This window comes from Bos indicus, chromosome 5 (genome assembly GCF_029378745.1).
Source record: "Bos indicus isolate NIAB-ARS_2022 breed Sahiwal x Tharparkar chromosome 5, NIAB-ARS_B.indTharparkar_mat_pri_1.0, whole genome shotgun sequence".
Taxonomy (NCBI): Eukaryota; Metazoa; Chordata; class Mammalia; order Artiodactyla; family Bovidae; genus Bos; species Bos indicus.
In genome coordinates this window covers 12522022-12547438 of record NC_091764.1, presented here as the reverse complement: position 1 = coordinate 12547438, position 25417 = coordinate 12522022, and the positions used below count along the sequence as shown (strand labels likewise).

Sequence of the window (25417 nt, the reverse complement as noted above, 5' to 3'; positions counted from 1 at the left end):
TACAATTTTTCATGAGTATCTTTTCCTCTTGTTTCTCGCTAAATACCAGTAACCAGAGCCTCAATTTCTTGACCTCTATAAAATGGGTTGAAAATATTTCCCTCCCCAAACTGGTATTAGGTCAAAATGAGACCACAATATACTCAGCACTGTATGTGGAATATAGTAGACATCTAGTAAATGTCTTCTTTCATTTTATAGTTTAGATTCTGGGGAAAACAAAGAGCAGGCATGCCAAAAAACATGAAGTTGACAGGATTCTGCATGGCTCAAAGGAAAAAGAGAATTTAGCTACAGGTATACCCTGATTTTCAAATGTTCACTTAATGCCACTTTGCTTTTACAAAAGACCTAAATTAGTACCTATTCTCATTAGCAACAACAACACAAATGCAAAGAGGATTTTCACTTTAAAAAAAAAAAGGTGAAAAGTGAAAACAGGTTCTGCATTTGTTTTTGCAGGGAGCCATCTAGAGAGGCAGCGCATACCCCAAACAGAGTGGAATCACCAAGCGTTTTCTCCAGGAACTACACTCAACATCAAGCTGCCACGGCTTTAAACTGTTTCAGGGACCATCTGCACTTCATCTCCATTTATTTTCTACATCTGCTACCAAGATGTTTCCTAAGGTAATATAGCACAGAGTTGGACACGACTGAAGCAACTTAGCAGCAGCAGCAGCAGCATTTCAACTTAAAAAACTTTTCACAGGAACAAATACCTTCATATAACAAGGGGAACTGTGGTATGTCTATGCCAGTCCCTGTTTAACTATCTTGATCTCTTCGCAGAATTTATAAACTGGGCTCTCAGTGACATCAGTGATAATAAACATCTAATAAGACTCCTCATGAATCCTAAATTTCCATGTCAATGGTAACTTTTTAAAAGTAAAATGGCTTTAATAAAAAGACAGAACTGAGGGAGGGAGGCCAAAGGGCATCACTGTTAATAAGAAATTTCTGGCAAACTCTTTCAACCAAAATAAGAATTTAGTGACCTCAATTTAAGTTCCGAAGAGGCAGTGGAAAGGGAGAAGAGCCGACACCATTTCCCAACTTTAATGATTCACTGCTAATGTGATCTCTCGCTGAGATCAAACAGAATGAGCACACACACTCTGGCACTATATAAAACTGTCTTCCTCAAAGACATTCAGAAAGGTGCCTGGAACCATACAAAGATATGCCAAATATTTTGCTTAAAAAACCTATAAAAGGTAACAAAAGCAAAAATAAACAAGTGGGACCACATCAAATTAAAAAGCTTCTGTACAGCAAAGGAAACCATCAAACAAAATAAAAAGTCAAACCACTAAAAATTTGAGATAATATTCGCAAGTCATGTATATGGTAAGGGGTTAATATACAAAATATATAAAGAACTCACATAACTTAAGGGAAAAAAACAAGAATCTTTTAAAAATGGACAGAAGATCTGAATAGACATCTTTCCAGGGAAGATATACAGATGACCAAAAGGTATAGGAGAAGGTGCTCAAAGTCACTTATCCTCAGGGAAATGCAAATCAAAATCACAGTGAGGTATCACTTCACAACTATAAGAATGACTTATCAACAAGACAAGAAATAGCAAGTACTGGTGAGAAAGTGAAGAAAAAGGAACACTTCTGCACTTCTGATGGGAATCCCAAGTGGCGCAGCCACTACAGCAAACAGTGCAGAGGCCTCTCAAAACATTAAAAATAGAACTACCATATGATGCAGTAATTCCACTTCTGGACATCTGTCCAAAGAAAATGAAATCTCTACCTAGAAAAGATGCCTACACACCCATAATCACTATTTACTGCAACATTATTTACAACAGCCAAGACAGAGAAACAACTTAAGTGTCCATCAACGAGTGAATGGATAAAGCAAATGTGCTATATATGTACAACGGAGTATTACTCAACCATAAAACTTTAAGTTCGGTCAACAGCAACAAGAGACCCTGCAGGCATTATGCTAAGTGAAATTAGTCAGACAGAGAAGAACAGACACGGTATGACCTCACTAGTAGGTGGAATATCAAAAAAAAAAACAAAACTGAACTTGTAGATAAAAACAGATTGGGAATGCCAGATGCAGGGGTTGGGAGAACAGCCAAAATGGGTGAAGGGGTAAAGATAGTCAAAAGTTAAAAAAAAAAAAAAAAATGTCCAGCTACAAGATAAATAAGTTCTGGAGATGTAATATATAGCATTGGGATGGTAGTTAAAAACACTGTATTGAATATTTGAAAGTTGCTAAGAGAATACATCTTAAATGTTGTTATTACAAGAAAAAAACAGAAATTTGTGTGTTTGTGCTGATGGATGTTAGCTAAATTTACTGTGGTATTCATTTTGCAATATATACACATATCAGATCATCATGTAGTATACTTAAAACTAATTCAATGTTAAATGTCAATTACATTCCTCCCCAAAAAAGAAAAAATCCTAGTCCACAAAGCAATGTATTTTGAGCATGTACAAGTTCTATGAAAATAGTGTCTTATCATATGATGCAACCATCACTGAACTCTCCTCCTCTGACTGTCTCTCATTCACCCCAGCTCTACTTGCTAGAAGCCACAGAACCCATCTGGGACATCTGCTCCATCTCTACTCTGAACCTATGTCAGCAAGGATCATGATATTACCAATTGTTATTAAATACTAATGACATCATCCTAACTTTTCTTCATCTTCATAGTCATTTACCCAACTGCCTACTGGGCACAGTCAGAAATACGTTAGGTACCTCAAACTCAAACTCCCCAAAATAGAAATTTTTCATTAATGTCAGATCATTCCCTGGTGGCTCAGTCAGTAAAGAATCTGTCTACAATGCAGAAGACTCAGGTTCAATCCCTGGGTGGGGAAGATCCCATGGAGAAAAAAATGGCAACCCACTCCATTATTCTTGTCTGGGAAATCCCATGGGTAGAGGAGTCTGGTGGACTACAGTCTGCTGCTGCTACTGCTAAGTCGCTTCAGTCGCGTCTGACTCTGTGCGACCCCATAGACGGCAGCCCACCAGGCCCCACCGTCCCTGGGATTCTCCAGGCAAGAACACTGGAGTGGGTTGCCATTTCCTCCTCCGATGCATGAAAGTGAAAAGTGAAAGTGAAGTCGCTCAGTCGTGTCCAACTCTTAGCGACCCCATGGACTGCAGCCTACCAGGCTCCTTCATCCATGGGATTTTCCAGGCAAGAGTACTGGAGTTGGGTGCCATTGCCTTCTCCAGTCTACGGTGTTGCAAAGAGTCAGACATGACTGAGTGACTAACATACACACACGTTAATGCTAAATTCACAGAATTAACTGCCTAAAATTAACTGTTTAACAAGTTTTAAAACATTTGTGGCAGATTCCTGCTCAAAATTAATTCATGTAATGCTAAATAGAATTTTTAATGATGGAGGAGAAATGTGTTCATTAGCCACCAGTCTTTCCATTTCAGGTCTGTCCTAGCAAAAGCCAATGTTTGAAGACACACTTTTATCTAAGGATAACTTCTACAAACCATTCCTTTGCTCCTCTAAAATTCCATCCAGTAAAAGTTCTAAAATTTCTTATTTTAAGGGAGAAAACTCATGAAACCATAAAAGTTGTAATAATTTGTTAGATCAATCACGTAATTGAATATTCTTAGATTACACAAAGGACAAACATATTATTTGGCAAAGACAAATGAGGCAAGGTACCAATTTATCATAAAGAAGACAGATCTGGGAAAACAATTAAACTTTGAATTTGTACCAAAAGTCCATTTTGTAACTGAGTATTAACCAAGTCCTCTGAGTATAACTAGGGCCATTCTACGACAGTATCTTCTGGTGGGGGTAAGCAGAGAAGATGAAGGGGAGGAAGAAGGCATTACAAAAACAGCTACAGTCAGGCAAGAAAAGTAAGGGAGTAAGAGCATTACATGGGGAGAGAAATGTAAGTAACCAGGTTTCTTTGCTGGTTATGAAACTCCAGAATAAGCTGGTCTTCAGTTCAGTTCAGTCCTCAGTCATGTCCTCCTCTTTTCGAGCCCATGGACCGCAGCACGCCATGCTTCCCTGTCCATCACCAACTCCCGGAGCTTGCTCAAACTTGTGTCCATTGAGTCAGCGATGCCTCTAACCATCTCATCCTTCATCGTCCCCTTCTCCTCCTGTCTTTAATATTTCCCAGCATCAGGGTCTTTTCAAATGAGTCAGACCTTCGTATCACATGACCAAAGTAATGGAGCTTCAACTTCAGCATAAATTAGTCTTAATGATTACATAATTATGATTATATAATCATAAGTTAGCTTTAATGATTATATAATTTTGATTCTTATAGAAATGTCATAAGGCAAAACTATCTTATTAATTTTTTAAAAAAGTATCATTATGCTAAATTTTAATAAAGTATTATAAACATTACAAACTAAGATATGATTAAATGATTCTAGTCTTAATTATGATGGAAGAAAATATCAATACACTCAACTACAAAATAAAGATGTGAGTAATGAAGACAATTCAATGATAAATATTATATAAGAAGGCTGCATGCATGCTCAGTCTCATCCAACTCTTTGCGACCCCATGTACTGTAGCCCGCCAAGCTTCTCTGTCCATGGGATTATCCCTGCAAGAATACTGGAGAGGGTTGCCATTTTCTTCTCCATGGGACCTTCCCCATCCAGGAATCAAACTCGCATCTCCTGTGTCTCCTACATTGGCAAGCAGATTCTTTACCTCTGAACTACCTGGGAACCCGTAAGGCTAAGTGCTGAGAAAATGAGAGAAATGAAAAAGCCTGAAAAATAAAATGTGCATTAACATATTTTACATTTTAAAACATTTTCGTGTACAGTCTCTAATCTAAACAACTGACATAATAACCAGGATCAAGAGACCCAAAGGTTCTGAAGTGAGACATTCCATATGTTCATTCTCCCATAATGGCAAAATCTACGTGGGCTAAATAAACGACACTATGGAAGGAAAACTGAGCTAATACGTTAAAGAGAATTAAGGCTAAAATTTTAAAAGTAGAAGAATTTCTAAAGCCTTGAGGTAGGTTCATACTTTAAAAAGTGGTAGCCAAAGATTGAAATGGTGACTTTCAAGTCTCTTTAATGCCTTCTCATAGAATTTTGTTTAAATTATTATCTATAAGAATGGGACTCTGATAAAAACCAAGTCTCTCTTCTAACCTCATATTCACTAATCCTGTGGAGATGGAAAGCTTGTATTTCTTGATTTTGGTCGCTAAACTCTGATTTATGGATTCAGTTAAATTAACAGTTTTGACTGAGCTACAACTAGGAGCCAAGTGACCATGTGATTAGCCTCAGCACCTCTGCACTGTTTTGTTCTCCAAGCGGAGCAGCAAAATTATTCAACACAGGTGTTCCCAAGATAAGGCATGAGAATTCTGATGAGCTGCCACCTTAGACTTGAAAGTCAAAACTGGTAAACCACCACATACAGAAGATGAGATTCTAAATTCTGGGACATTTAAACATGATCTGGATATAACCAATGATTGAGAGCACTGTAAAATGATTGCAATTTAACAAAAAAAGTCTAATCAGTTCATTCAAGACAAAGGTTTCTTTACGTGGCAGACACTCTTCTTTTAGTGCTGGATATACACCTGTAAGAAGAAATGAGAGCCCATGTATTCTTGGAGCTTCACATATTCTACTTTGTCTAGAAAAATACTTTGGAAGGAGAAGGATCATAGTGACTTCAATGATAGTTTTCAAACCTAAAGGATGATCAATATCAACTGTGAGCTTTTAAAATACTGATGCTCTAGTATAAATCTCCACAGGAGATTATAACATAGGCAAGGTTGAGAATCATCGAATATTTGCTCAAGTCTAATACTTACTATTACCACTGAAAATACTGTTGGACTCTAGCTTTCATTTCACAAAGTCTAAGGCATATTTTCCTCACACGCTAAATGAAGGAACCATAATGAAATGTAAATAATGCTTCCTTTCAGGCTCTGGGACAAATTGAATTCCTAGTGTAACAAATGAGTGCCATGAAGGTCAGGCTACAAAGAAATTGAGATCTTTGGAATAAGTAGAATTCAGGGTTGAAATATTCAAGTCTTGTTGCAGCATACAGAAGACAAAGGGTTTGTTCTTAGAAAAAAAAAAAAAAAAGAGTCTTCTAAACATGTACCACAAAAAAGCAAATAATCCAATAGTAAATACAGGTGTGAAACTACAGACATGAAATTCAGAGAAAAGAGAACAGTAAATATGTGAAAAGATGCTCAATCTCAATAATCAGTGAAAGCTGAAGTGGAAAGAACATACTTCAAATAAACTTAAGCAAAAAAAAAAAAAGAAAAAAAGACCTGGATATTAAAGTCCCTGAAATTGTGCTGAAGTGAGAACTACCACACACTGGGGAAAAAAAACATAAATTGTGCAAACTGGGTGGGAAATTTGGACGTGTTTAGGGAAATTAATAATTTGTATCCCCTATCATTTGGTCATCTGAATTTAGTTATATACTCTTTAATAAAACCTCTTAGATCTGAATACAATGTCATCTAATGAAGCATTGTTAATAAAAGCAAAAATAAGGAAAGAACTAAAAACTTCATTATATCAATATGAAAATAAATTATGGTAATGATCATATGATCTAATATATAATGTAATTAAAAGAAAAAGCATTTATATAATCTCTATATATAGTATACAGCTACATATATTTATATAAATATATATCAACATGAAAAATACTGTATAGCAATAAGGCAAACAAATCATTTTATACTAACATAGCTAGTGAAAAACCATTGTGTAAAATATGCATATTATAAAATCATATTAGCCATTCAGGAAATAATACTGTTTTTTCACAAATGCATACATATGTTTATAAAGGTTTTTTGTTGGTTTATTTTTTCCAAGTCTAGAAACAATTAAACCAAACATAAGATGATGAAATATCTGGGACAGGATATGGCAGGGAGATGGACTGATGGGTAAGAAAAAAAGGTAGCTTCAAATTTCTGAGTAGTTGCTATTTATTCATAGCCCCTCAAAATTTATTACAGAAAACAAAAGGTCCAAAGATCTGTTATGCCTAAACTTATATTTCTTGAGTTTAAAAGAGAATTTTTCTGCTTTGAAATATACAAATAATGTTAACAAATCTAAATTCTGGTTACAGGCACTTACGTATGTGATGTGTTAGTACTATAATTTTCTATATTTAATAATTATGGTAGCTATTTTAATTTCCTTAATTAAAAGATCTTTTCCATGTCCCTATTTAATCTATAATTATTTTGTAATCTTTACCCTAGTTTTCCTAGAAAATCTCTTAATTTCACAATACACCCTAACTGGCATACAAAATTATGAAAATGTTATGCTACTCTTTTATATCTGGGGTAAAATAACTGACACATCTTTGAATTCCCAGAAGTTAATATACACTCTGACATTTGTAGGTATTCAAATAAATTATTCTTAAACTAACTCTGACCCTCAAACCAAAAGTCTATTTAAACCTATCATCTCACACATTTTGAATCTTGTTATGCTAAATCCTCATTCCTAATCCCTTATGAAGGGCTATAAATTAAACAATATTGCACAACTCCAAGGCTATTTAAAAACAGCTTGGTTATCATCATATACAGAAAGTTGGCCTTGTCACCTTTATATCATAACATTTTTTGCCTGTCTCAATCTCTCTCCATGAAGAGTACACAAAAAAGCAATGACATATGTTCTGGAGGAACACTCTTCTGACTACAATTTCATTCCAAAAGTAGAATTAAGAATGGGAAAATGACTAGATGCCTAAGAAAATTATCAGCAAACATATTTTATGTCAATTATTGAATGGACAGGGTTCCTTCATGGTTTAATTCACTATCTACTTACAGAATGATATAAATCTGCTTCATGAAAGCCTAATTTCTCTACAAATTCAAATATGTTCTTTTTTTTTAAATTCTCCTTTAACATAAAAACAGAAACCAGATCTAATCTCCATTTCACTGTAAAGAATTATGTGTTTCTAATCACAAAATTTTAGAGATTTTTCTGGAACTGTCAAATAGGAAATCACAGAATGGAAATCAGGTAGGAAGATAAAATTCATAGCTGACAATTTTATCTCTCATCTTTGGATACTAATGGAATAAAAGGATGTAGCTAGAGCTTAACCAAATAATGAGAAATTTATCATAAAATATCAAAGTCTTTTCCACACATCACCTGAAATATGAAGGCAAAGCTGATGAGAAGACCCTGCCACATAAATGAATGGTGATGTCTTTATAGAAGCCATACAGTGATTTTTTTTCCCCCTCTATGGGAATCTTTGACTAATGAAATAATATAAGAGAAAAGCAAAAATCAATTACAACAGCTCCCCTCTATGTTGTTCAAGGAAAACTACCATTCGTGATGGCAGTTCCAATACTGCCTTCTGCTCTCACATTTTGTGAGACAAAAAGGAAACTGAAAAGAATTGTTTCAGACTCAATGAAAGAAAAATGTAAACATTCCGCCTTAGAGTATTAAAACCATCATGAGACTCACTTTTTGGCAAACTAATGAAAATAAATTACTTAAGCACAAGGCTCATTTAATTCCAAATTAAGCCCTTGGCAATGATAGTAGCGTGGTAATAATAAAGTAGATAAAAATCAGTATCTGAAAGTTATAAGAATAACTGAGAGAAAAGACTATACAGACATAACAAAAGTTGAGCATCCTCTATTTTGAATCCACCATTCATCACTGAAGTCATAAGCTTTTGTTATATCAACAATACAGGATTTCTTCTCACTGTTCTCCTTTCTGAAATAGTTCTCACTGGAGATTAACCCCAAAACAGATTTTTCTGAATACATGACAAGAAGGAATGTTTGGCTAAAAGTATAATTGGAATTTTTTTTCTAGAACATATTCTGAGATTAATCAGTTTTGCCATAATCAAGTTGTCAGGGTAGTTCTGTTTCCCTTCAAACAAAGAATTGTTTTCCTTATTAATAATTACCCTATATACAACATCAGAAACCTTTTTCTATACCAACTTACAAGATAAAACAATTTTAATATTTGATATTTCAAAATTATAAAGAGGTTCAATGGGTAGGTTCATCCAGTCTTTGTGAGGAAAGAATTTAAAAACTGAGAGCATTAAAAAAATGTTAGTACATTAAAAAAAAAGAAAAAAAAATGTTAGCAAAATACTTAACACTTTATATTATAAGGAATTTTTTCATTTATTCAAGCTGACTCTATAATATACCATAATACTTTCTATTAAGCTTGGCCATGTATTAAAGTATTCCTTATATCCAGGCAAATATTGAGAAGCTTCATAAAATCAGATAAAGATTAAAATTCACTGATGAAAATGTACAGACTTTTTAGACAAGATTATAACTTATCGAACAAGATTTTCATGAAAGGAAGAGTATGGCCATATAAAAATCCAAAGAGTTTCAAAGCATATTCATGTATGTGATACACTGAATAACACATGAATAACACATGATATTTATCCAAAGTTTAAAACCAAATATATTTGGATTAATTTGGTAATAAAAAGCAACCAAAACCAACAGGATTTTTTAAATTTCAATCACAACTATTAGCTTATTTGAAATTTTCTTTTCATGTGATATGTCTTCATGTGATACTAGCTAACATTGGAGAAAATGGAGATTAAAAATTATTTTTAAATGTGATATAAAGAGAAAAAAATCTAAGATGACCATCTATTGTTCTTTCATTTAAGTATAGTTGAAAACTCCTTAATTTTACTTAAAATTTTGTTTTAGTTATTCCTTAAAAGGTGTTAGCTAGTGTTCACATCTTGATTTCAAATACCATTTTCCAATAAGCAGAACCAAAGTTATTTGGAGAAATGTACTGATTTTAGGCCTGGGCCAGGAAATACAGAAGAAGGTGAGCCTGGAGAATCTTCTAGTGCTAGAAACTAAAAAAGTGCTCAACAAACACACACACACACACCAGGATGCAGAAAAGGGTCAAAGGCACACAGGAGCATGCTTAAAGAGCTCCCCTGGCCAAAGCCAGACAATTTCAGCAATAAAAGAAGAAAAGTAGTATTAGGTTATAATCTAAAGTATAAAATATCCATGAGTCTATACTGACAAATGATATAATAAAATGATATGAGAAAATGGGAACGAGGGAATATAACTGTACAAGAGAAACTTGAAAAACACTTTTAAGTCACTTCAGTCGTGTCCCACTCTGTGCGACCCCATAGACGGCAGCCCACCAGCCTCCCCCGTCCCTGGGATTCTCCAGGCAAGAACACTGGAGTGGGTTGCCATTTCCTTCTCCAATGCATGAAAGTGAAAAGTGAAAGTGAAGTCGCTCAGTCGTGTCCGACTCTTAGCGACCCCATGGACTGCAGCCTACCAGGCTCCTCCATCCATGGGATTTTCCAGGCAAGAGGACTGGAGTGGGGTGCCATACACTATCTCAGCCAAATGATCAAGGTCAACCTGAACAGTAATAAATCACGTTGATAGAATATACCCTTCATTTCTGATATTCTGTGATCAAAATGTCACTTTATCTGTGTGCTTCCTTTCAAAACCAAAAAATCCAGTCTAATCATGTGAACAACATCAAGCCAATTCCAATGGAGAACATTTTACCAACTACCTGACTAGGAATCCTCAAATTGTCGTTTATCAAAAGTAAAGTTTTGCAAAACTGTCAAAACCAAGAGGAGCTGACGAAGACATGACAAATAAATGTAATGAGCTATCCTAAATGGCATCCTGAAACAGAAAAAAAAGGGCATAAAGAAAAGATGAAGGAAATCTGAATACACTATGAACTTTATAGCATGTATCAGCATTGGTTAATTAATTGTAACACATACACTACACTAGGGTAAGCTGTCAATAACAGGCAAAATTATATTTGACTATATGAGAACTCTGTTGTACTCAATTTTTCCGTAAACATAAAACTGTCCTAAAAAATAAAGACTATTCTAAAGAATGGTTGTTACTAGAGTAAGAGTTGCTAGAAACCAAATGAAATTAAATAGATGGCCTTTGATGGGTCAATATCTAGGAGCCAAGAAATATTAACTGAAAAATTAACATCAACATAAATGTCTGTTAACATTTTACATGTCTTCAAAATTAAAAGGACAGTATAAAAGAATAAAGTAAATGACCACTGAATTCAGGTTAAATATTCACAGCTGATTATATGGACTGTATGAGAGATGATATACTGATTTCAAATCCTGTTTTGTGTTTTGTCTGGCATTCCACATCTTTTGTTTTACTAGAAACCTCCAAAAGAGAAGCAAATACCCTGGGAAGGACGCTTCTAAACCCATGGCTAGGGTGTTTTGGTTGGCATGGTGACCCATTCTTCTTCATTAAGCTAACATGGGGAAATTAAGCAGTTAGCAATTCCTTGTGCGCCCACGGCGAGCTACTTCCAGAGCTAACTATTAGAGACTGAAGTACCCAAAGAGTTCATTACTGAAAGTGCACGGGTGTGCCACAGCCCCTAAACCATTACACTAAAAGCTACCCCCTTAATGCCAGCCTTCAGAGTAATCTTGTTTAGCTTAAAATAAGAGGTTTAACGCTTCCCACCAGGCAGTGCGCTGTGGTCAAATCAGGTTAGCCATGAAACAATCCAGCCTTTATGAAGAAAATATGTGAAGAAAATAGCCTCGTGACCTAAGAAACAAAAAATGCTTTAAACCAAAGAAGACACCTCTCTGACTATTGAAACACTTTGGGTTCTTACTAAAGTGCTTTCCCTATATTTTAAGATGACACACAACAGGGGGGAGAAATCAAAAAGAAAATAAAAGTGCTCAAAATTAACAGAATTGGGAAAAGGAACTCTTTTTCTATCAATCTCTCAAGTGGACAACTGTACTGCAAATGCATTTCCTGTGCCAATGGATTAAAGGGCAACATTCTTTTAACTCTGTGTGGCTTTAGTGCCACAAACTAGCCATTATGAGATGCGTTCCAGTCTCATTAATGAGGTAAGCATGTGAGCCAGCATTTTGGAAACATAAAGAGACAAATTATAATGAGACTTCACTCAGTGGGGAGGCCAAGATACAGCAGTCTTCTCTCAAAGAGAATAGACAGCTCTTTAATGCATGTGGGAGTTTTCCTACAAAGATACAAAAGACACCAATAAGAAAATAAAGATTTTATATGTATATAAACAAAACACACACGTACCTTTATAGGTAGGTTTTCATTAATAAGCATAATTTTAATGCTTAATGTCTTGGCATGGAAATGTGTTCCCATTCTGTAATTATACTTATCTTCTGCTAGATACGAAGAGTAAATTCAATGTGTAAATGAACAAGTGCTCATTTACTTATTCTCAAGGTTAAAAATGTAGCCCTTTATCTATACAATCCTCAGGTGGACTTTGTCTATATTCACAAAATGCTCACTGATATAATATTCATTTTTTGATTGGGAAACAGAGTAATTAGAGTCTTTGAAAGAAAATTTTCACCTGGGAAAACATCCATCAATTTTTCAAATTTTCTCAATATTACAACCATTCAGAAATTCCCAGACAACACTCTGGCACAAACACAGACATAATAATTATTAGTCATTCAGAACAGATAAAGAGAACTGGACTCTTCAATAAGAACACTTGAGTAGAACACTCTGGGCTTACTAAGCAAGAACGAGCATCATCATCTCTCCTTCCCTTACCTCTGTCTAAAGACAAACGGAATAAGTAAACACCCATGCCAGATTTTCAAGTGATCAGAGTAGGAAGCAAAGTTATGGTTACTAGACTCCATTACAGAACAAAACAACTCTACCTTCAGATCTTTTTTGGGTGGACAATTTGATTTCTTCCATTGACTACAGAAAGAGATGTGAGGAGCAGCAAAGTAGTGATGTCAGCAGTAACCTAAGGCTAGTTGTTCAAAATACCTTAAACCAAAAATTGAGTCCAAGAATGAGTGATGTGAGCAAAAACAAAAACTATACCTTGAGTTCTCAAAATCACTGCAGATGGTGATTGCAGCCACGAAATTAAAAGACACTTACTCCTTGGAAGGAAAGTTATGACCAACCTAGACAGCATATTAAAAAGCAGAGACATTACTTTGCCAACAAAGGTCCATCTAGTCAAGGCTATGGTTTTTCCAGTGGTCATGTATGGATGTGAGAGTTGAACTATAAAGAAAGCTGAACGCTGAACAATCGATGCTTTTGAACTGTGGTGTTGGAGAAGACTCTTGAAAGTCCCTTAGACTGCAAGGAGATCCAACCAGTCTATCCTAAAGGAGATCAGTCCTCGGTGTTCAGTGGAAGGACTGATGCTGAAGCTGAAACTCCAATACTTTGGCCACCTGATGCAAAGAGCTGACTCATTGAAAAGGATCCTGATGCTGGGAAAGATTGAGGGCAGGAGGAGAAGGGGACAACAGAGGATGAGATGGTTGGATGGCATCACCAATTCAATGGACATGGGTTTGGACGGACTCCGGGAGTTGGTGATAGACAGGGAGGCCTGGCGTGCTGCACTTCATGGGGTTGCAAAGAGTCAGACACAACTGAGCGACTGAACTGAAGAGTCATCTCTCATATCTATGCATGTTATTACTCTAAAAAAGAATTTCTTATGGAAATAGTAAACCTAGATGGCAATACTTATTATAAATAAAGAGGATGGCTTTTCTAAGAGCACCAATATTTGTACCATCAAATAAGCATTTTTAAATGCATGCTTTTATTAGCTGAAATTAATCATCAAAAGGGCTCCCTTGTATTATACTTACTTTATGAATAATAAACTAGTTGCATGTTTCATATTATGCAGACACAGAAATGATTGATATAGATGCCAAGTGGCCATGAGCCAGATGTTTGGGAACAGATGAAAATACAAGCAAGTTTTTTTAGTTCAAGTTCTGTTCTGATGGCCTCTTCAAGTATGTCTTCTTGCCAGAAGCAACTTGGCAAAATGCAATTTTGGGAGCCTTTTGGTAGCAGCTACCAATCTAAACAGATGAAATCTTTGTGTAAATGCTATTCATCTAATTTCATTTTTTCCCTCTTTTAATGTGAGATTTGAAATTAAATTTTAATCATACACTGATTTTTAAAGACTATATATGTGAAATGAGGTGCTTCAGAAAGTTCATAGCCAACTTCACGAGATTTGGAGACAGAAAGGAATTTGACAACTGTGAAACCTATGTAACCACTGCAGTATTTGTCTTCTACATGAATAAGACTTTAAGTGAAAGTGAAGTTGCTCAGTCATGTCCGACTCTTTGCGATCCGTGGACTGTAGCCCACCAGGCTCCTCCGTCCATGGGATTCTCCAGGCAAGAATACTGGAGTGGGTTGCCATTTCCTTCTCCAGGAAACAAGACTTTAATACAACCCAAAATTTGATCTGACTTTAAGTTAGTTTGAAAAAAAATTCTGCATTTATTAAATACCTATTTTGAGGACCATTAAAATTCTCCCCATTAATCTTCCCTTTTTAGCATGTCCAGCTTTTGTAGCTATCATTGAAGAATGATATTGCTAACCATTTCAAACTGGGTTAAAATCTAGTATTTTTTAAGATGTAGATCTTTGATTTTAGTAATATCAATGTTAATAACTCCTAGATTTAAGTAAGAATTACTGAAAAAATCTCTCATGAGTCTTCAAAACATATTTTGGATAATTCTTTCAGCCCAACACAACTCCAATTAGCACTAATCAATGCCATGCCCTAATTATTTAAAATTAAATAAACTGAAGTTACATGTGCAAACATTTTGCAATTCACCCTGCATCCACTTCTCTTTTCAAGTTAACTCATAAGATAAGACAACTTGTTTTAATAGATTATTATCACTGGATTACATCCAGAAAAGCATTTGTCTTATGGGAATTCTGTCTGCTTTCATAGTTGTGGTTTAGTGGATGCTCCTGGGCTAAACTGTCAATCATTTTGATTGGCTCCTGGCCCCGAGAACCCTACTGGGAGTCAAGCAAGAAGTTTTTTCCAGGTGTGTGACTGGCACTCAGTAAGTCTAGATGTAGCAAAGGGGAAGGGACAGGAAGTGATTGGTTAACATATCTGACTGGAATGCTCTGGCTTGTTATTCCATATTTAACATGCCCTTGTTTAAATGCACTAGTCCCTGTTCCCTCATAATGTAATGTGTTAGGCACCTTCAACACAGCAATAGACTCCAGCAATGCTTAGAAGTGTAGAAAACTCATGCAAGCATTGCCATAGGCAAGTCAAACATTAACAAAACCCAAAGATGAAAAATCATAACACTGTGCTATAAATTTTGATAGCTAGAAAATAATAAAAATTACAGGATACACTTGAGTCTTTATTTAGCCTCTGTGACTCAAAATTCCCTTTTAAGGAGTACCAGGAAATTCCATTCTTGAATAGGTTCCGTAAGAACTCCTGAATATCCCAGCAGTTTTACAGTGAGGATCAAATTTCTCAAAAAATCATTTCTGTTCTACTCTAGGCCATATCTCAAATCTACCCACGTATCTTGTTCCTTCAATAATCTAAACAAATTCAGGTCAACCAAATGATATGCTAACATGACTACAAATTAAGCTCCATTCTATTTTTCTGTGAGAGACCAGATATTATGAGGAAAGAGAATTGTGTGTAATTGCCTAATGAATTCAAACACCTGTTAAGTCATTTTATCTCTCCCAGATGAGGTCCCAGCATCTAGTAAAGAGAGCAGTGCCTAGAAAACAACATTCTAGGCTGTCATTATATTTCACTGGAGTGCGGGAGTGATCATTTATTAGGAGGAGTAACACTAATTATGAAGGTTTAGTAAACATTATACAGAATGTTTTTACATATATTATCTCAAGGAATTCTTTCTAAAGCCTTGTTTGTAAACTTTGTGAATTTGTATTTTACGAAAGGGTTGGTGAAACTCAGATGAGATAGGTTGCCCAGAGCTAATGGATAGAAGGACTAAGACTCCAAGTTATGTCCTTTAAAAGTCCTGGGTGCCATATCCTAGCCCCGGCCCCCACCAAACCACACAGTTCCCATTTTGCAACCACTGCCTCCAGTCTTCACCACCAGGTTCTTTAACCTGCTCTCACCCTCTCCAACCTCTAAGTGATATCCAACATGAAAGACCATTCCATTCCACAAGAGAAGCTCAAAAAGCCACAGATGGGCAAATGCTAGAAGAGGCCTAGAGATCAGAGATATCTATCTGTAAAATCCCAGAACCCCAGAGATTTATCTCCTCATGTTTATTACTTCTGCAGTGAGGAAATGGATGTCCATTGAGCTTAAATGTGCTCACCAAGAACACAGGGCTATCTGACCAAGTTCGGGATCAGAAGTCTCATCTGTCTTTGTGTTTGTGGCATGGAATGTGATCCCTCTGCTTCACTCTTCAATAAGAATCTACAATAATTCAGGAATAGACTCCAATGTTTTTGACCTAGTATTCAAAGCTATCCAAAATCTGGCCCACCTTTACTACATAAACTTCAAAATTATCCAGCCTCATTACTCTATATATGAAGCAACTTTGCATCCATCTACCTAATGGTACCACTATCCTAAATGTTCTTTTTCACCTCCAGCTTAAATTCCACAAGACATTCCCAACTTCTCCAGGTTACATTAATCCCTGCCTTCTCAAAGCTCTCCAGTTTTATAAATTTGTACCATATATGAAAGATTGTAAAGGTCAAGTCTGAAGGTGCTAAGGGCCACAGTGACACTAAACACATATAATCTTAATGATTATCAGAAATAAGTCTCACTGCTCCCACAGAAATATAAGCTTCTAGAGGGTAGGTGCCCCACTGTTTATAATAGTCTACCTATGGGAGTTAACCCTCGCGGTCTCAAACCTAATGTACTCTGGCAAATGGGGTGTGTCTGTTTAACTTCACTAAAGTAAACATATCCATAGTAACTGGACCTACACCCGACACAAGGCAGGCACTCGACATTAGATAGATGAGTAGGCACAGGAATGATTGAGCAAATGAATGAAAATGAACAAAAGAATAAGGAACCAAGACAGCAGTCTAGAAGGGAGTTGGAGGGCAAATATGAGGGTGGTTTTAGATACAGCAGAATCTTGATACAATGATCAAACTTTCCAATCAGATCTCTCTAGCCTACATACCTATAAAAGACAATATAGAGAGGGGGTCCTTTACCCTAATGGCACCCCACTCCAGTACTCTTGCCTGGAAAAGCCCATGGCCAGAGGAGCCTGGTGGGCTGTAGTCCACAGGGTCACTAAGAGTCGGGCACGACTGAGCGACTTCACTTTCACTTTTCACTTTCATGCATTGGAGATCAGATCAGATCAGATCAGTCACTTAGTCGTGTCCGACTCTTTGCAAACCCATGAATCGCAGCATGCCAGGCCTCCCTGTCCATCACCAACTCCCGGAGTTCACTCAGACTCACGTCCATCGAGTCAGTGATGCCATCCAGCCATCTCACCCTCTGTCATCCCCTTCTCCTCTTGCCCCAATCCCTCCCAGCATCAGTCTTTTCCAATGAGTCAACTCTTATCATGAGGTGGCCAAAGTACTGGAGTTTCAGCTTTAGCATCATTCCTTCCAAAGAAATCCCAGGGCTGATCTCCAAATGGTAACCGACTCCAGTGTTCTTGCTTGGAGAATCCCAGGGATGGGGGAGCCTGGTGGGCTGCCGTCTTTGGGGTTGCACAGAGTCGGACACAACTGAAGTGACTTAGCAGCAGCAGCAGCAGCCGCCTTTACCCTAACATTTTTTGAAGTCCATGTGGCTAGGTGATGATGCAGCCCCTCATTTCTTTAACTTACATAGTTTATGTCACTGTCCAAACCTTTAACAAATCATTTACTTTTCCTGGTGGGTGCTGTATTGACTTAGGAGTTAGAACAATGATATAGCATTTATTTTTTTATTATTTTTTTTTGTTTTATTTTATTTTTAAACTTTACATAATTGTATTAGTTTTGCCAAATACCAAAATGAATCCGCCACAGGTATACATGTGGGCTAACAAATCTTATCTTGCTTACTGAGGAAAAAAGTTCAAATATATTTTTTAAATATACTTGAAACATGAAGCTAGGTCAGTTCCTAATATTTAGGGCTCTTTGTAATCAATGAAGAATAGGAGAAGAATATAGTATCTTAAAGAAAAGAAAAAAGGAGAGGGAGAGACAGAGAGAAAAGGAGGCAGGAAGACTTTTAACCATTAGACGTGTAAGTTCACCTGAACAAGATGACAGTAATCGGATGACAGGAAACCTCCGGGCATCATCAGCTCTAAATGAAGAGCCTTAAGAAGCCCACTTCCCTTCCCAAGGTCTTCAGGAGGTGATCCGAGGTGTTAGAAAAGTTTGTAAAAAAAAGTTATAACACTGGACAAATGTAAGACATTACAGATATGAAGGATGGGCACTCATGAAACAGCTACGTTAGTTCCTTCCAAAGGATGCTATTGTGAGATGTGAGAAACGTCTATGTAACTGCATACCTCCCAGTAACTGGATACTATCGTCCTAGGGAGAAAGTTGTTTTTAATCTCATTTCTAAACATTCCTATTTAAAAAAAAGGCAGTCATTTCCTAGTTTAGTGTTGTACAAAGTGAAAATTTTAATGATTAATAAATATAAAAATGGACTAATCTTTGCAATGTTAGATAACAATATCAGAATATTCAGTTACTGAAATTCTCTAATGAACTCTGACTTCTAAAAAATATATAAAATAAGAGGAACAACTATTCGTATGATATTTATGGCACATATTTTAAAATTGGCCAATTTTCAGAGAAGAGTAACCATCTTAAAATGGATAAAAAATAAAACCAGTGCACATTAATGGAGCATTTAGCATGTACTAGGCATTCAGAATTTCTACATATGAACTCACTGAATCTTCAAAATACCCTCAGTTTGAGGTGTTCTGAGACACAGAGGTAAAATCAGAATTCCCAGATCAGGCCACCATTTAAAACAGCTAATGCTAAGTGCTAAGTCACTTCAGTTGTGTCCGACTCTGTGTGACCCCATAGACGGCAGCCCACTAGGCTCCCCGGTCCCTGGGATTCTCCAGGCAAGAACACTGGAGTGGGTTGCCATTTCCTTCTCCAATGCACGAAAGTGAAAAGTGAAAGTGAAGTCGCTCAGTCGTATCTGACTCGTAGCGACCCCATGGACTGCAGCCTACCAGGCTCCTCCTCCATGGGATTTTCCAGGCAAGAGTACTGGAGTGGAGTGCCATTGCCTTCTCCGTTTAAAACAGCCGGCTTTATTTATTCATTCCTTCATGCAACCAGTGGCCTCATTAAGATAAGGAAGAAAATATTACAAATCATTGTGAAAAAATCTGAAATAACTTTAAAAACAGCCAAATGTAAAACTGCACTTTAAAAACATCCTTAAACAATACTTACTAACTAAAATGTAATATTTATACAACATTCAAGACTGAAGATTGTGGCTTGATGAGTTTGAAAGAAAGGGAAAGAGATGCCAAATTCATGTGGATCCTTACAGATTTAGTTATCCTGGAAAACTCAATCAGTACTTCTAGTGATGTTTGATTGCCAAGTGCTCTTCATTCAAACAAGACTTTCCCAGTGGCACTCGAGGTAAAGAACACCCCTGTCAATACATGAGATGTAAGAGATGCAGGTTCAATCCCTGGGTCAGGAAGATCCCCTGGAGAAGGAAACAGCACTCCAGTAGTCTGGAGAATTGTCTGGAGAATCCCATGGACAGAGGAGCCTGGTGGGCTACAATCCATGGGCCTGCAAAGAGTTGGATACGACTGAAGCAACTTAGCACAGCATGCCTCATTCAAACAGAAGGAAATGGCCAATTTTCAAAAAGACAGGATGAAAGTTATAACACAGTAATATTGTCAAACTTTCCACCACCCCCCAACTGGCATTTACTTCTCAGCTGTTTCTTTTTTTTTTCCTTTATTTCGGTGACAGCTCCCCTTCATAATAAAAATGCTTGGCCTTTGTATAAAGAGGAATAAATAAATATCCTCAGCATCTCTTTCTTAATAATTTGCAAAAAAAAAAAAAAATCAAGGAAGATGAAGAAAAATTCAAGTATCCTTCTACTACAAGTTAAATTTGTACTGAAGATATATTTTTACAGCTGTGATGAACTTCTAGAGCTGGTTATTCTTGGAAACTGCTTTCTGCTTACTTGGGCTTCCTTTGCGGGGAATTGTTACCAAAGTTTACTTTGCATGATTATTTTGAATGAATCTGGTATCCAGAGAATAGTAGAAGTGCTAAATTTGGACTTGAATTTACTTTCAAATTTTAGGGTAAAGGAGAGTCGACTAATACAGAGCAGTATTGGGGATACCTGCACGGTGAGCTCACTGGTACTCAGATAAAATACAGAGCAGAAAATGAGAGGAAAGGACTTGTGTTCTCAGGGTCACCTTAGGCAAATTCCACCACTCTAGATTTCCACCACTGTAACAGAAGAAGATTTATATCCTCTTGACAAAAGTATTAAAGATTCAGATAAAAATGAATGTGAAGGTCGTTCGTAAAATGCATATAGGAAACTGAATGAATGATACTAGTGTAAAGATATTATCCCAAACTTAGCCTCTATGGAGAGCATGTATGACTTAATTCACAGGGGTGTGTATATCAACTAAGGTGCTAAATAAAGTCAGCAAGCTATAAAGTCAGCAAACTGGCCAAATCTAGTGCACACATGTTTTTCAGATAAAGTTTTACTAGAACACAGAACATCCAGTTGTTTTCAGTAATCCCACAGAGTTAAACCGTTGTCATGGAATCCACGTGACAGGAAACATTTACTATCTGACCCGTTATACTGTTTGTAAAGGGTCAATATGAGCCTTTACAGAGGCTCTGAGACAGAGGATTCAATATGGAGAGTTCTTAGTCCAAACCACTGTTTGACACTTGACAACATTATTTTGTTTAGGCTTTTTTTTTTTTTTTTTTTTTCCTTTTTCAATTCCCCTACAGAGAACGGCGAGTTCAATTTGGTATTTCAAGAAAACATGCTATTTTTCTTGCATGGAAAAAGGATCAAAGTCAATTTCTAATTACATGCCTAAAATGACAGCACAGTTCATGTAAAATGACATAAGGAAACAATTATGTAGGATAGAATAGGGAATTAAGAAATAGAAAATATAATGGACTTCTGGGAGAATCCATTGAAGAAAATCAAGTATTTGGGTTTAGAAGATAATGAAAAAGATAACTTCAAACCATCATGATCAAAGGGAGATATGAAGATAATTTAAAGCAGATTTCTCTGAAAGGTGAAAGAAAACATAGAGCCCACTTCAGTTTGCAATAAATACTCAGTCCTCAAAAAATATTATTCTAAGTACTTGAGGATCTATTCTTCTGGGAATGAATGAAGTACTTCATATTGGCATAGTGATTCCATCTTTCCAATCAGATTATTTCAAAGACAAAGAAAGTTTATGATCTTACTTTTTAAAAGATTTGCAATGAAATTAATTTTTAATTATGGTTAAAAATAACATGATGTAATTTGGTTTTTGGAGCATCCCAGAAACATCCATATTTGGAAAGTAAACCCTGGAGAGGTTCAATTGCTTGTCCACAATTACACGAGCAGGTAGTGGCCGAAACTGTGAGAGCCCAGGCCTCCTGATTAGAGCTTCGGGATTGATGTCATTATGCCACACGGCCGTACTTTTCACAGCGTGCTCCCTTTATCTCTGAAATCACAACTTCTCTCAAATGTCTAACATTTTTCAGAGGCTCGACTGTAATTAACCTAGAAAAAGGCCACCAGCTGCATGCAAAGGTGTAGCTTCAAACAACCTTTATATAAATCTGATGTAAATCAGCAAATGTCTTAATGGCATATTAAATTTTTATAGAATCTTTCTCCCATAGTTAACTATGTTATTGCTCTTTTAAAACAGCTCAAAAGTAAATCTACCTCTAAGGAGTAAGCTGGGACATATTTTAAAGATGGCCATTTCTTTAAAGGGGTAAAGAAAGACTCCAAATTCTTTTCCAACTTTAAATATGTTTAGTTTGTCTAAAAATATGTTTTCTTTTTTTTAAAAAGTTAAGGAATGGAAATTGAGTCTATCTTAGATTTTAAAAGCACCTTTACACTTTGAAAAAAATCCCTGGACACAGCTAAAAATAAGTCAACAATATGTACTTAAACACAACACAATTACTTCTGCATGTGTAAGACATCTGTAATCTGTAATACACAATGAGAGGCAAATATATGAAAAAGACTACAAAGTACTCAGATTCCTATTTCCACTATAAGCAATTGTTACTCATTCAAGAACCAAGAGCTGCATGTACTAAACACCCAGCCAAGAAAGCTACCAAATACTGATGTCAGATTCTTACTGCAGAAAATTACATTTGTGTAGGGACCTACAATTTATCACCATTTTCAAAAAAAACAAAATAAGGATCCAAGCATTCTGACCCAAACATAGGCCCAAAGAAGATACCCTGATTACCCAAACACTACAACCAATTTGTTAAACAGTAAATAAGACAGGCAAGCATATTAGAGACACCAGTGAAAACATGCAGGAATCTCTGTAAGACTTAACCAACCACATGGATTGAGGTCACAACTTTTTTTTCTACAGATCTTGTTAAACTTGGAAAATCAAAAAGAAAATAAAAGTTAAAACAACACTACCTCTATGAAAACCAATAACTTTAGATCCAAACTCCCTCACTCTTAATTTCAAAATATGGAACTAAGATTATGATAATAGTTGCAAAAACTTGGTGAACACATTCAAAAGCAACATGAAAAATAAACTGATTTTATGATATGCAAATGATATCTCAATTAAACTGCTAAAAAATACAAAAAGGCCAACCTAACATGCGGCTATTTACAGTCTTTATTCCATTTATTGTAAATATTCAGATATTTCCCTTCAGAAATACTAAAAGTTTCTTAGTCTGGAATGCTGCCATGTTGGCGGTGTTACATGATACAGAGTTTATGCACACTGTTATCTCCAAAATAATTTGTAAAAATCAGAATTGCATCTGGCCTCAAAGGTTACGAGTACTGAATCAGGGCACCTAGAGCTCTATTTTATATAAATAGAGGGAATCTCAGATTCTAAAAGACACTCTTTACAATCCACATTCAATAAGGCCTGACACATCCTGTGCAAGGAGGACCTCCAAAAGACACACAGGCACTGGGCATCACAACACTGCTGGTCATTCTAAGCTGTATCATATTTCCAATGAAACTTATAGGAAAAGGTTTTTAATCTGAACTATAAAGCAAACTCTTTAGCACAGACTTATCTTTTCCCTTGTAAAGTCATTAGGAATGCATTGTCTATACACATAAGTTAATAAGGTTGATTAGCAATGACGCAGCAATATGAATTCAGAGTCAAACCAAATGCTTCAATGTGAACTGACTCCAGAAAATTCAATTTTGCATGCTTTGGGGATGCACCATGCATTACAGAACAGGTAGAGAAAATCATAAGGAGCCTCAGAAGCAAATCTAACCCAGCCCAACCTCAAAGGATGTATATACAAGGCCCCTCTTTTAAATCTGTTCAGTTCAGTTGCTCAGTCGTGTATGACTCTTTGCGACCCCACGAAGCTGTTCATCACCAAATCCCGGAGTTCACCCAGACTCAAGTCCATCGAGTCGATGATGTCATCCAACCATCTCATCCTCTGTCGTCCTCTTCTCCTCTCCTGCCCTCAATCTTTGCCAGCATCAGTGTCCTTTCCAATGAGTCAGCTCTTCATATCAGGTGGCCAAAGTATTGGAGTTTCAGCTTCAACATCAGTCCTTCCAATGAACACCCAGGACTGATCTCCTTTAGGATGGACTGGTTGGATCTCCTTGTTATCCAAGGGACTTTCAAGAGTCTTCTCCAACACCACAGTTGAAAAGCATCAATTCTTCAGTGCTCACCTTTCTTTATAGTCCAATTCTCACATCCATACATGACCACTGGAAAAACCATAGCCTTGACTAGATGGACCTTTGTTGGCCAAGAAATGTCTCTGCTTTTTAATACGCTGTCTAGGTTGGTCATAACTTTCCTTCCAAGGAGTAAGCATCTTTTAATTTCATGGCTGCAATCACCATCTGCACTGGTTTTGGATCCAAGAAAAATAAAGTCTGACACTGTTCCACTGTTTCCCCACCTATCTGCCATGAAGTGATGGGACTGGATGCCATGATCTTAGTGTTCTGAATGTTGAGCTTTAAGCCAACTTTTTCACTCTCCTCTTTCACTTTCATGAAGAGGCTCTTTAGTTCTTCTTTACTTTCTGCTATAAGGGTGGTGCCATCTGCATATCTCAGGTTATTGATATGTCTCCCAGCAATCTTGATTCCAGCTTGTACTTCCTCCAGCCCAGCGTTTCTCATGATGTACTCTGCATATAAATTAAATAAGCAGGGTGACAATATACAGCCTTGATGTACTCCTTTTCCTATTGGACAAACCGATGGTGGACATGCTATGCCCTTGCAGGCCAATGTGATGTAGATGAGCAAGCTCAGAGTATCAGTATCTCAATGCCTGTCACTCTTCTGGGATAGGAAGATGAAAAAGAAAAAGAGTATCCAGTACTTTTTCTCAAGGAAGCTTCTAAACCATCTACACACACACACACTCAGTACTATTCATATAATGCCTTAAATAATCAGGCTACCTTTTACTTGAAGGAACACAAAGACAAGGATCTATACTGAAAACGATCACTGCATTTAGAATTAGCATTGCCTTTGAAATCCAGCTTCACTGCATGCTAATCAATTCAGGGAGATTCACTCAGTCTCTTGTAAAATGGGTACAAACAATGACCCCACAGGGTCACTGTGACAGCTAAATTAGAAAGCAAATGTAAAATTCCAGGGGGCTCAGTGGTAAAGAATCTTCCTGCCAATACAAGTGATGCAAGAGACATGGGTTTGATCCTTGGGTCAGAAGATCCCCTAGGGGAGGAAATGGCAACACACTTCAGTATTCTTGCCTGGAGAACTGCATGGACACAGGAGCCTGGCAGGCTTCAGTCCATAGGGTCACAAAGAGTCAGACATGATAGAATGACTGAGGACACATGCGCACATAAATTCCAAGAAAGCAGTTTTGTCTGTTTTCTTCATTACTTTATCCTTGACACCTAAAAAGGCGCCTCATATTTAGAAGACACGTGGTACCTATTTTTCACAAAATGAAAAGATAAGAAAGAATCTAGCAAACTTGTCACATGACAGGCACTGAGGGAGAAAAAAATGGAAATTGACTCTAAATCCAAAATAAATGCACAAGCATGAAATGGTTTTCAGTTCAGTTCAGTCGCTCAGTCATGTCCAACTCTTT

At 36.7% G+C, this 25417-nt stretch overlaps 1 protein-coding gene across 1 annotated transcript in view; it reads right to left on the bottom strand.

Annotated features, from left to right (window-relative positions):
* TMTC2 (transmembrane O-mannosyltransferase targeting cadherins 2) overlaps positions 1-25417 on the bottom strand; it is a 422793-nt gene that overhangs the window by 213748 nt on the left and 183628 nt on the right. The window lies entirely within an intron of this gene.